Below are 7,756 nucleotides of genomic sequence, written 5' to 3'. Positions count from 1 at the left end.
TAGTGAGACTTTGGCGAGACAATGAGTGTAAAATGCCTTCAGCTCACTCAGGAAATGTTTGCCTATGGAGATGCAGAAACCCAAAGAGAGGGCCCAGGGCAGGGACACTGAGGCCTCTTACAAGCTAGGGCCTCCAGCCATCCTCACCAAATTGGAGAAATGGCTGTTTCCCTGGCACCCCTCAATAATTTAGCCAAAAGATTTTCACAGTTTTACATTAAAAAAATTTTTTTTCTCCCAAAGTTTTATGTTGACAAATTTCAAACCTACAGAAAGATTGAAAGAATATGAATGCCCTGGGACTTCCCTAGTGGTCCAGTGGTTAAGACTCTGCGCTCCTAATGCAGGGGGCCCGGGTTCAATCCCTGGTCAGGGAACTAGATCCCACATGCCGCAACTAAGAGCCTGCATGCCGCAACTAAAAGACCCCGCGTGCCGCAACTAAGACCTGGCACAGCCAAATAAATAAATATTAAAAAAAAAAAAAAGAATATGAACTCCCTACAGTCTTCACTTAGATTCACCATTGTTAACATTTTGCTGCTTTTGCTTTACTTCTTTACCCATATAAACGTGTATACATAGCATGTATTTTGCTAACATTTGAAAGTAAGTTGCAGACAACCTGAACTTTGCACCTAAATACTTTGCAGGCGTCTCAAGAATAAGGAACCGGGCTTCCCTGGTGGCGCAGTGGTTGGGAATCCGCCTGCCAATGCAGGGGACACGGGTTCGAGCCCTGGTCCGGGAAGATCCCACATGCCGCGGAGCGACTAGGCCCGTGAGCCACAATTGCTGAGCCTGCGCGTCTGGAGCCTGTGCTCCGCAACAAGAGAGGCCGCGATAGTGAGAGGCCCGCGCACCGCGATGAAGAGTGGCCCCCGCTTGCCGCAACTGGAGAAAGCCCTCGCACAGAAACGAAGACCGAAGACCCAACACAGCCATAAATAAATAAATTAATTAATTAACTAATTCAAACAAACAAACAAAAAAACAAACAAAAAAAAAGAATAAGGAACCATCATGCCGTGGAGCAACTAAGCCCGTGCACCGTAACTACTGAGCCTGCAGTCTAGAGCCCGTGAGCCACAACTACTGAGCCCATGTGCTGCAACTACGGAAGCCCACATGCCTAGAGCCCATGATCCTCAACAAGAGAAGCCACCGCAATGAAGAGTAGCCCCCGCTCACCGCAACTAGAGAAAGCCCGCGCGCAGCAACGAAGACCCAACACAGCCAAAAATAAGTAATAAATAAATAAATTAAAACAAATAAACAAACAAAAACTAACCACCCCATATTTCGGGGCCCTCTCACCTTCAAAAATAAATAAATAAATTAATTAATTAATTAATTAAAAAAAAAAAAGAGTATAAGGAACCACCAAGAATTCCCTGGCAGTCCATGTCATTTTTTTTTTTTTTTGACCTGGCAGGTCCAGTGGTTAGGACTCTGTGCTTTCACTGCCTAGGGCTCAGGTTCAATCCCTGGTCGGGGAACTAAGATCCTGCAAGCTGCGTGGCGCGGCCAAAAAAAAAAAAAAGAAAAGAAAAAAAAGAATAAGGAATCACCAGAAGTCACTATTATTATCTCAAGCGATTTAATATTTTTTAAAATTTATTTATTTTATTTAATTTTTTTTGGCTGCGTTGAGTCTTCGTTGCTGCGCGCGGGCTTTCTCTAGTTGAGGCGAGTGGGGGCTACTCTTCGTTGCGGTGCGCGTGCTTCTCACTGCGGTGGCTTCTCTTGTTGCGGAGCCAGGCTCTAGGCACTCAGGCTTCAGCAGTTGCGGTGCACGGGCTCAGTAGTTGTGGTGCACGGGTTTAGTTGCTCCATGGCACGTGGGATTTTCCCTGACCAGGGCTCGAACCCGTGTCCCCTGCATTGGCAGGCGGATTCTTAACCACTGCGCCACCAGGGAAGCCCTCAAGAGATTTAATATTGATACTCTGTATCAATCTGTTATGGGTTGAATTTTGACCCCTAAAAAATGAAGTCCTATTCCCAAATACCTCAATATGTGACCTTATTTGGAACTAGAGTCATTGCAGATGTAAGTAGTTAAGATGAGGTCATTAGGGTGGGCCCTAGTCCAATATGACTGGTGTCCTTTAAAAAGGGGGAAATTTGGACACAGACACACACACACACACAGGGAGAACACCCTGTGATGATGAAGGCAGAGATCAGGGTGATGCTTCTACAAGCCAAGGAATGCCATAGATTTGCCAACAAACCACTAGCAGCTAGGAGAGAAGCCTGGAATAGATTCTCTCACAGCTCTCAGGAGTAACAAATCCTGCTGACATTTTGGTCTTGGACTTTCAGCCTCCAGAACTGTGAAATGATACATTTCTGTTTAAGCCACCCAGTTTCTGATATAATTGTGTCAAAAATGTTCTCTGTAGCATTAAAAAAAAAAAAAAAATTGAGCATCCAATTCTAGATCACATGTTGCATTTGGTTCTTGTGTCTCTTGAATCTCCTTTAATCTACAACAACTTTCTCCTCCCACCTTTTTGGGGCCATCTTTCATGATATCAACTTTTTTTTTTTTTTTTTTTCGGCCGTACCACACAGCATATGGGATCCTACTGCCCTGACCAGCGATCGAACCCTCTTCTCCTGCAGTGGAAGTGCAGAGTGTAGAATAACCCGCAATTTGCATTTGTCCTGATTGTTTCCTCATTAAAGTCAGATTTAATATTTTTGTCAAGATATTACATAGCAGATGCTATTTTAAATTAATTTTAATTACAATAATACACTTTTTTTTTTTTTTGGTAAATTAGAGGCTGAATTCCCATTTTGAATCCCTGCCCTCCTCTCATAAAGTTATGTCAGTGTTCCATATATGCCCATACATGTTACTGGCAGGCATCAAGAGGGACCACCCTCCTCCAGCCTCCTTGCCTCCATCAATGGGAATCAAGTTGGAGCCTCAGAACCCTTCCTACCCTTGGCAGGAAGCCCTGCTCTCCGTGCTCTCACACTCACAGCCGGCCCACCACCCTACCACTGCCTCAAGACCATCAGAACCGGTCCTACTCTTTGTCCCTGTTGCTCAGTTTCACCGCAGGGACTGAAGCCTCTAAGTTCTCCATGGCTCTGGCCATCCCTTTAGCTGATCCCATGTCCACCCTCAGCTCCTGGTAGCTGTTTACCATGCGCTCTAGAGCTGATGGTCCATCTTCAGCAAAATCTCCCGTGTCCTCGCCCCCTTCTGCAAATGGTCCTTAACCCTCCTGCTCTGTCGGAAACTTTGCCCTCCCTGGGATCACTGTTGCTCGCTGCCCCATGTCCCACAGGCTTTCTACACCCCTCCCACCATTGGGCCTGGAGATGGGGTAGGGGTCCTCCCCCATGGCCACTGATAGACATCCTCCTCCCTCCTCCTTTCAAATACTTGGGTTTGAGCTCAAGTTATTAGCTTATACCACCCACTTTGCTTCAGATATCTCCTAACCCATGCGTGGCTCATTTCTTGATAATTCTGGCTCCTGGCTTGCTGTCACTCTCTCCATCCTATTCCTATTTTAATTCTTAGAGACTCTGATATACATGTGGATGATCCAGCTGCCAGGCCTCTCAGTTCCTTGAACCCAGCTTCTCCCATGATCTTGCCTTCCATCTCATCCCAGTCACTTACTCCCATAGCTATACTGGAGAGCCGCACTGTCCTATATGGGAGCCACTGGTCACATGTGGCCACTGAGCACTTGAAATGAGACTAGTCTGGGGACTTCCCTGGTGGTCCAGTGGTTAAGACTCTGCGCTTCCAGTGCAGGGGGCACAGGTTCGATCACCGGTCAGGGAACTAAAAAAAAAAAAAAAGAAATGTGACTAGTCTGAATTGACATGTGCTGTGAGTATAAAACACGTACCAGGGACTTCCCTCGTGGCGCAGTGGTTAAGAATCTGCCTGCCAATGCAGGGGACACGGGTTCGATCCCTGGTCTGGGAAGATCCCACATGCCGAGGAGCAACTAAGCCCGTGCGCCACAACTACTGAGCCCGCACTCTAGAGGCCGCAAGCCACAACTACTGAAGCCCACGCGCCTAGAGTCCGTGCTCCCCAGCAAGAGAAGCCACTGCAATAAGAAGCCTGTGCACCGCAATGAAGAGTAGCCCCTGCAACTAGAGAAAGCCCTGGCGCAGTAACGAAGACCCAACGCAGCCAAAAAAAAAAAAAAAAAAATACATACCAGATTTCAAAGACTTAGTGTGGGAAAAAATATGTTATCATTAATAATTTTTATATTGATTACAAGTTGAAATAACGTTTTGGATATATATTATCAAAATTAATCTCACTTGTATCTTTTACTTTTTTTAATGTAGCTACTAGAAATTTTTAAATTACATATGCAGCTCATGTTAGGTTTCTACCGGAAGCACTGATCTAAATCTTTTTTTTTGGCCAAGCTGCATGGCTTGTGGGATTTTAGTTCCCCAACCAGGGATTGAACCCTGGCCCTCGGTAGTGAGAGCGTGGAATCCTAACCACTGGACTGCCACAGAAGTCCCCTAAATCTTTTCACTGCCAATAATGACAGCAACCATCTCCCTATAATCTCAATCCCAAGCATCCTACTCTCTATCCAACACCCCTATCTTTCCAGCTCTCTTTAGCACACCAACTCCAATAAACTTTTGACCCCATTGGAACCTACAATCCATTGATTTTGCCACACTTTTGCAGCCCCTCATCCCTCTTATGTCCTTACGTTCCTCCCTCAAACAGCCTAAATTCCAGTCAATTGTTATAATCACTCCTTTGTATGAATGTATTTGTTCGTTTATTCAGCACATAATTGTTGAACATCAGTTATGTGCGGGACACTATTCTAGGCACATGGAACACGTCAGTGAACAAAACAGACACATTCCCTGTCCTCGTGGAGCTTATATTTTGATGGTAGGAGAGAAATAATAGACAAATAAGTAAATTATATTAGATGCTGGAATAGTGGTTCTCAACCGGGAGCAATTTTGCCCCCCAGGGACATTTGGCAATGTCCGGAGACATTTCTATTGTCACAACAGGGGTAGGGGCATCTAGAAGGGGTAGAAGCCAGGGAGGCTGCTAAGCATCCTACAGGGCACAAAACAGCCCCCAACTACAAAGAATTATCCAGCCCCAAATGTCAGTAGTGCCTAGGTTGAGAAACCCTGTTCTAGAAGGTGTTAATGCTTTAGAAAGAAAGAAAAAAAAAAAGTAGAGCGGGGTGGAGGGACTGAAAGAGGAATTTGGGTTGGAGAGTGTGATTTTAAGTAGGCTGGTCAGGTCTGGGTCAGCCTCATTGAGAAGGTGGCATTTGGGAAGGAGACCAACTGGGCTTCCTATTTCATTGAGAAAATGAAAGTACCTGTGTATTCTGCCTTCTCTCCAATTATTATTATTATTTTTAAACTTTATTTATTTATTTATTTATTTTGGCCGTTGTGTCTTCGTTGCTGCGCGGGCTTTCTCTAGTTGTTGTGAGCGGGGGCTATTCTTCTTCGTGGGGCGCAGGCTCCTCATTGCGGTGGCTTCTCTTGTTGTGGAGCATGGGCTCTAGGCGCGCGGGCTTCAGTAGTTGTGGTACATTGGCTCAGTAGTTGTGGCTCGTGGACTCTAGAGCACAGGCTCAGTAGTTGTGGCGCACGGGCTTAGTTGCTCCGCGGCATGTGGGATCTTCCCGGACCAGGGCTCGAACCCGTGTCCCCTGCATTGGCAGGCGGATTCTTAACCACTGCACCACCAGGGAAGTCCCCTTCTCTCCAATTATTATGGCTAGACTGTGTTCACGCTCCTAGCAAAGGACAAGCCTGTCACTCAGGAACTCCCATCCTCTCTACTCGTTCAAGGTCATCAGTCCTGCATTCTCTCCTATTATACAACAGCCACAACACCATGACTTCCTTTGACCCTCTTCCCCCTCCAGCTGCCATCTTGATTTTTTTCCTTCCCTTTGCTGCAAAGCTCACTGAAAGAGTTGTGTATTATCACTGTCTCCAATTTCTTTCCTCTCATTTTTCTTGAGTCCAAGAACTCTGGGCTTTTGCTCTCAAACTGCTCCTAAGGTGGTCACCAGGGGTTCTCACAGAGCTAAATGCAGTCAGTCCGTGGTGCTCAGCTTGCTGACCTGTGGGCAGCACCCGACCCTGTCGATCACCCCTCTACCTTGGTCTTCTGAACCAGATGCCCGTCTGGTTTTCCTCCTGTCTCTCTGGCTGATCCCTCTCAGAATCCTTTGCTGGTTCCTCCTGGTCTCCCAACCTCTACATGAAGGGGTATCCCAGAACTCAGTCCTTGGTGATCTCATTTCCATATACCCCTCACTCAATTTCCCTTAATGTTACCATCTTAACACAACATGGTACATTTATTAAAACTTACTGATGAAAACTATAAACGAAGCTACAGGTTTTATTTGAATTTCATAAGTAGGGCTCACAGTTGCCCAAGACTTGACTGGTTTAGTTTTAAAACTGAAAGTCCGGGCTTCCCTGGTGGCGCAGTGGTTGAGAATCTGCCTGCCAATGCAGGGGACACGGGTTCGAGCCCTGGTCTGGGAAGATCCCACATGCCGCGGAGCAACTAGGCCCGTGCGCCACAACTACTGAGCCTGCGCGACTGGAGACTGTGCTCCAGAACAAGAGAGGCCGCGATAGTGAGAGGCCCGCGCACCGCAATGAAGAGTGGCCCCTGCTTGCCACAACTAGAGAAAGCCCTCGCACAGAAACGAAGACCAACACAGCCAAAAAATAAATAAATAAATAAATAAATAAATAAATTTAAAAAACAAAAAAAAACTGAAAGTCCCATTCCCCTGAAGTCCCCTCAGACTTGGGCAAGCTGGGACAGTCAGCCACCCTATTCACCAGTTTTTCCACTAGTGTCCTTTTTTTCTGGCCCAGGATTCAATCCAGAACACCACGTTGCATTTAGTGGTCCTGTCTCCTTAGTGTCTTCTAATCTGCAACAGTTTCTCAGTCTTTCCTTGTCTTTCATGACCTTGACACTTTTGAGGGGAACTGTCAGGTATGACCAGTCTGAAAGTCCCTCAGTTTAGGTTTGCTGGATGTTTTCTCATGAATAGGCTAGACTTATGGGTTTTTCTGGAAAAAACCCACAGAGGTGAAGTAGGGCAGGAATTTTCTCTCTTTTATTCACTGCTACATAGCCAGTGCCTGGGATTGAGTGCTTGGCCTATTATGGGCACCAAAAGTCTGTTTGTTAAATGAATAAGTGAATGAATGATTCTATAGAAATTTAGTATTGTTTTGAAGTTTTAAAATGGTAATATAAATACTACCCTATCATACATATCGCTCTGTAGCTTTTCCCCCTCAACAATTTGCCCTGAAGATCCATTTTAGGATGCATAGAGCTACTTTACTCTTCTTGTATACAAATTCTTGTATACAAATAACTACAATGGTTCTTTAGATGTTCCTCTTTGCACACGTGTTAGATTTTCTCATGGACAGAAAACTAGACATAGAGTAGGCACATTTACGTGTTAATGGATACCGATAAATATCCAACTACAATGGCTGAACACGTTTACAGTACTCCAGCAGTGTTTACAAGTACCCGTTTTCATCACATCTTGCCGACACGTGATAACCTACAGAAGCTCAGCGAGTGCTGAGGATGCCTGCTCACTCTCCGGACTACAACTCCCAGAATGCACTGCGGTTCCTCTGCCTACCTGAGTCTGCGTGAAATGGAATGACCAATCCCTGAGGACCTCAGGAAGGTGGTGCT

The 7,756-nt window shown here is 45.8% G+C and overlaps 1 non-coding gene across 1 annotated transcript; it reads left to right on the top strand.

The window, feature by feature from the left end:
* The first annotated feature begins 304 nt into the window (after positions 1-304).
* On the top strand, positions 305-377 carry TRNAR-CCU (transfer RNA arginine (anticodon CCU)). Its single transcript has one exon. It is a non-coding gene; the product is annotated as a tRNA-Arg (tRNA).
* Positions 378-7,756: the final 7,379 nt, after the last annotated feature.

Source organism: Eubalaena glacialis, chromosome 10 (genome assembly GCF_028564815.1).
Source record: "Eubalaena glacialis isolate mEubGla1 chromosome 10, mEubGla1.1.hap2.+ XY, whole genome shotgun sequence".
NCBI classification, from domain to species: domain Eukaryota; kingdom Metazoa; phylum Chordata; class Mammalia; order Artiodactyla; family Balaenidae; genus Eubalaena; species Eubalaena glacialis.
This window is presented reverse-complemented; position numbering and strand designations above follow the sequence as displayed.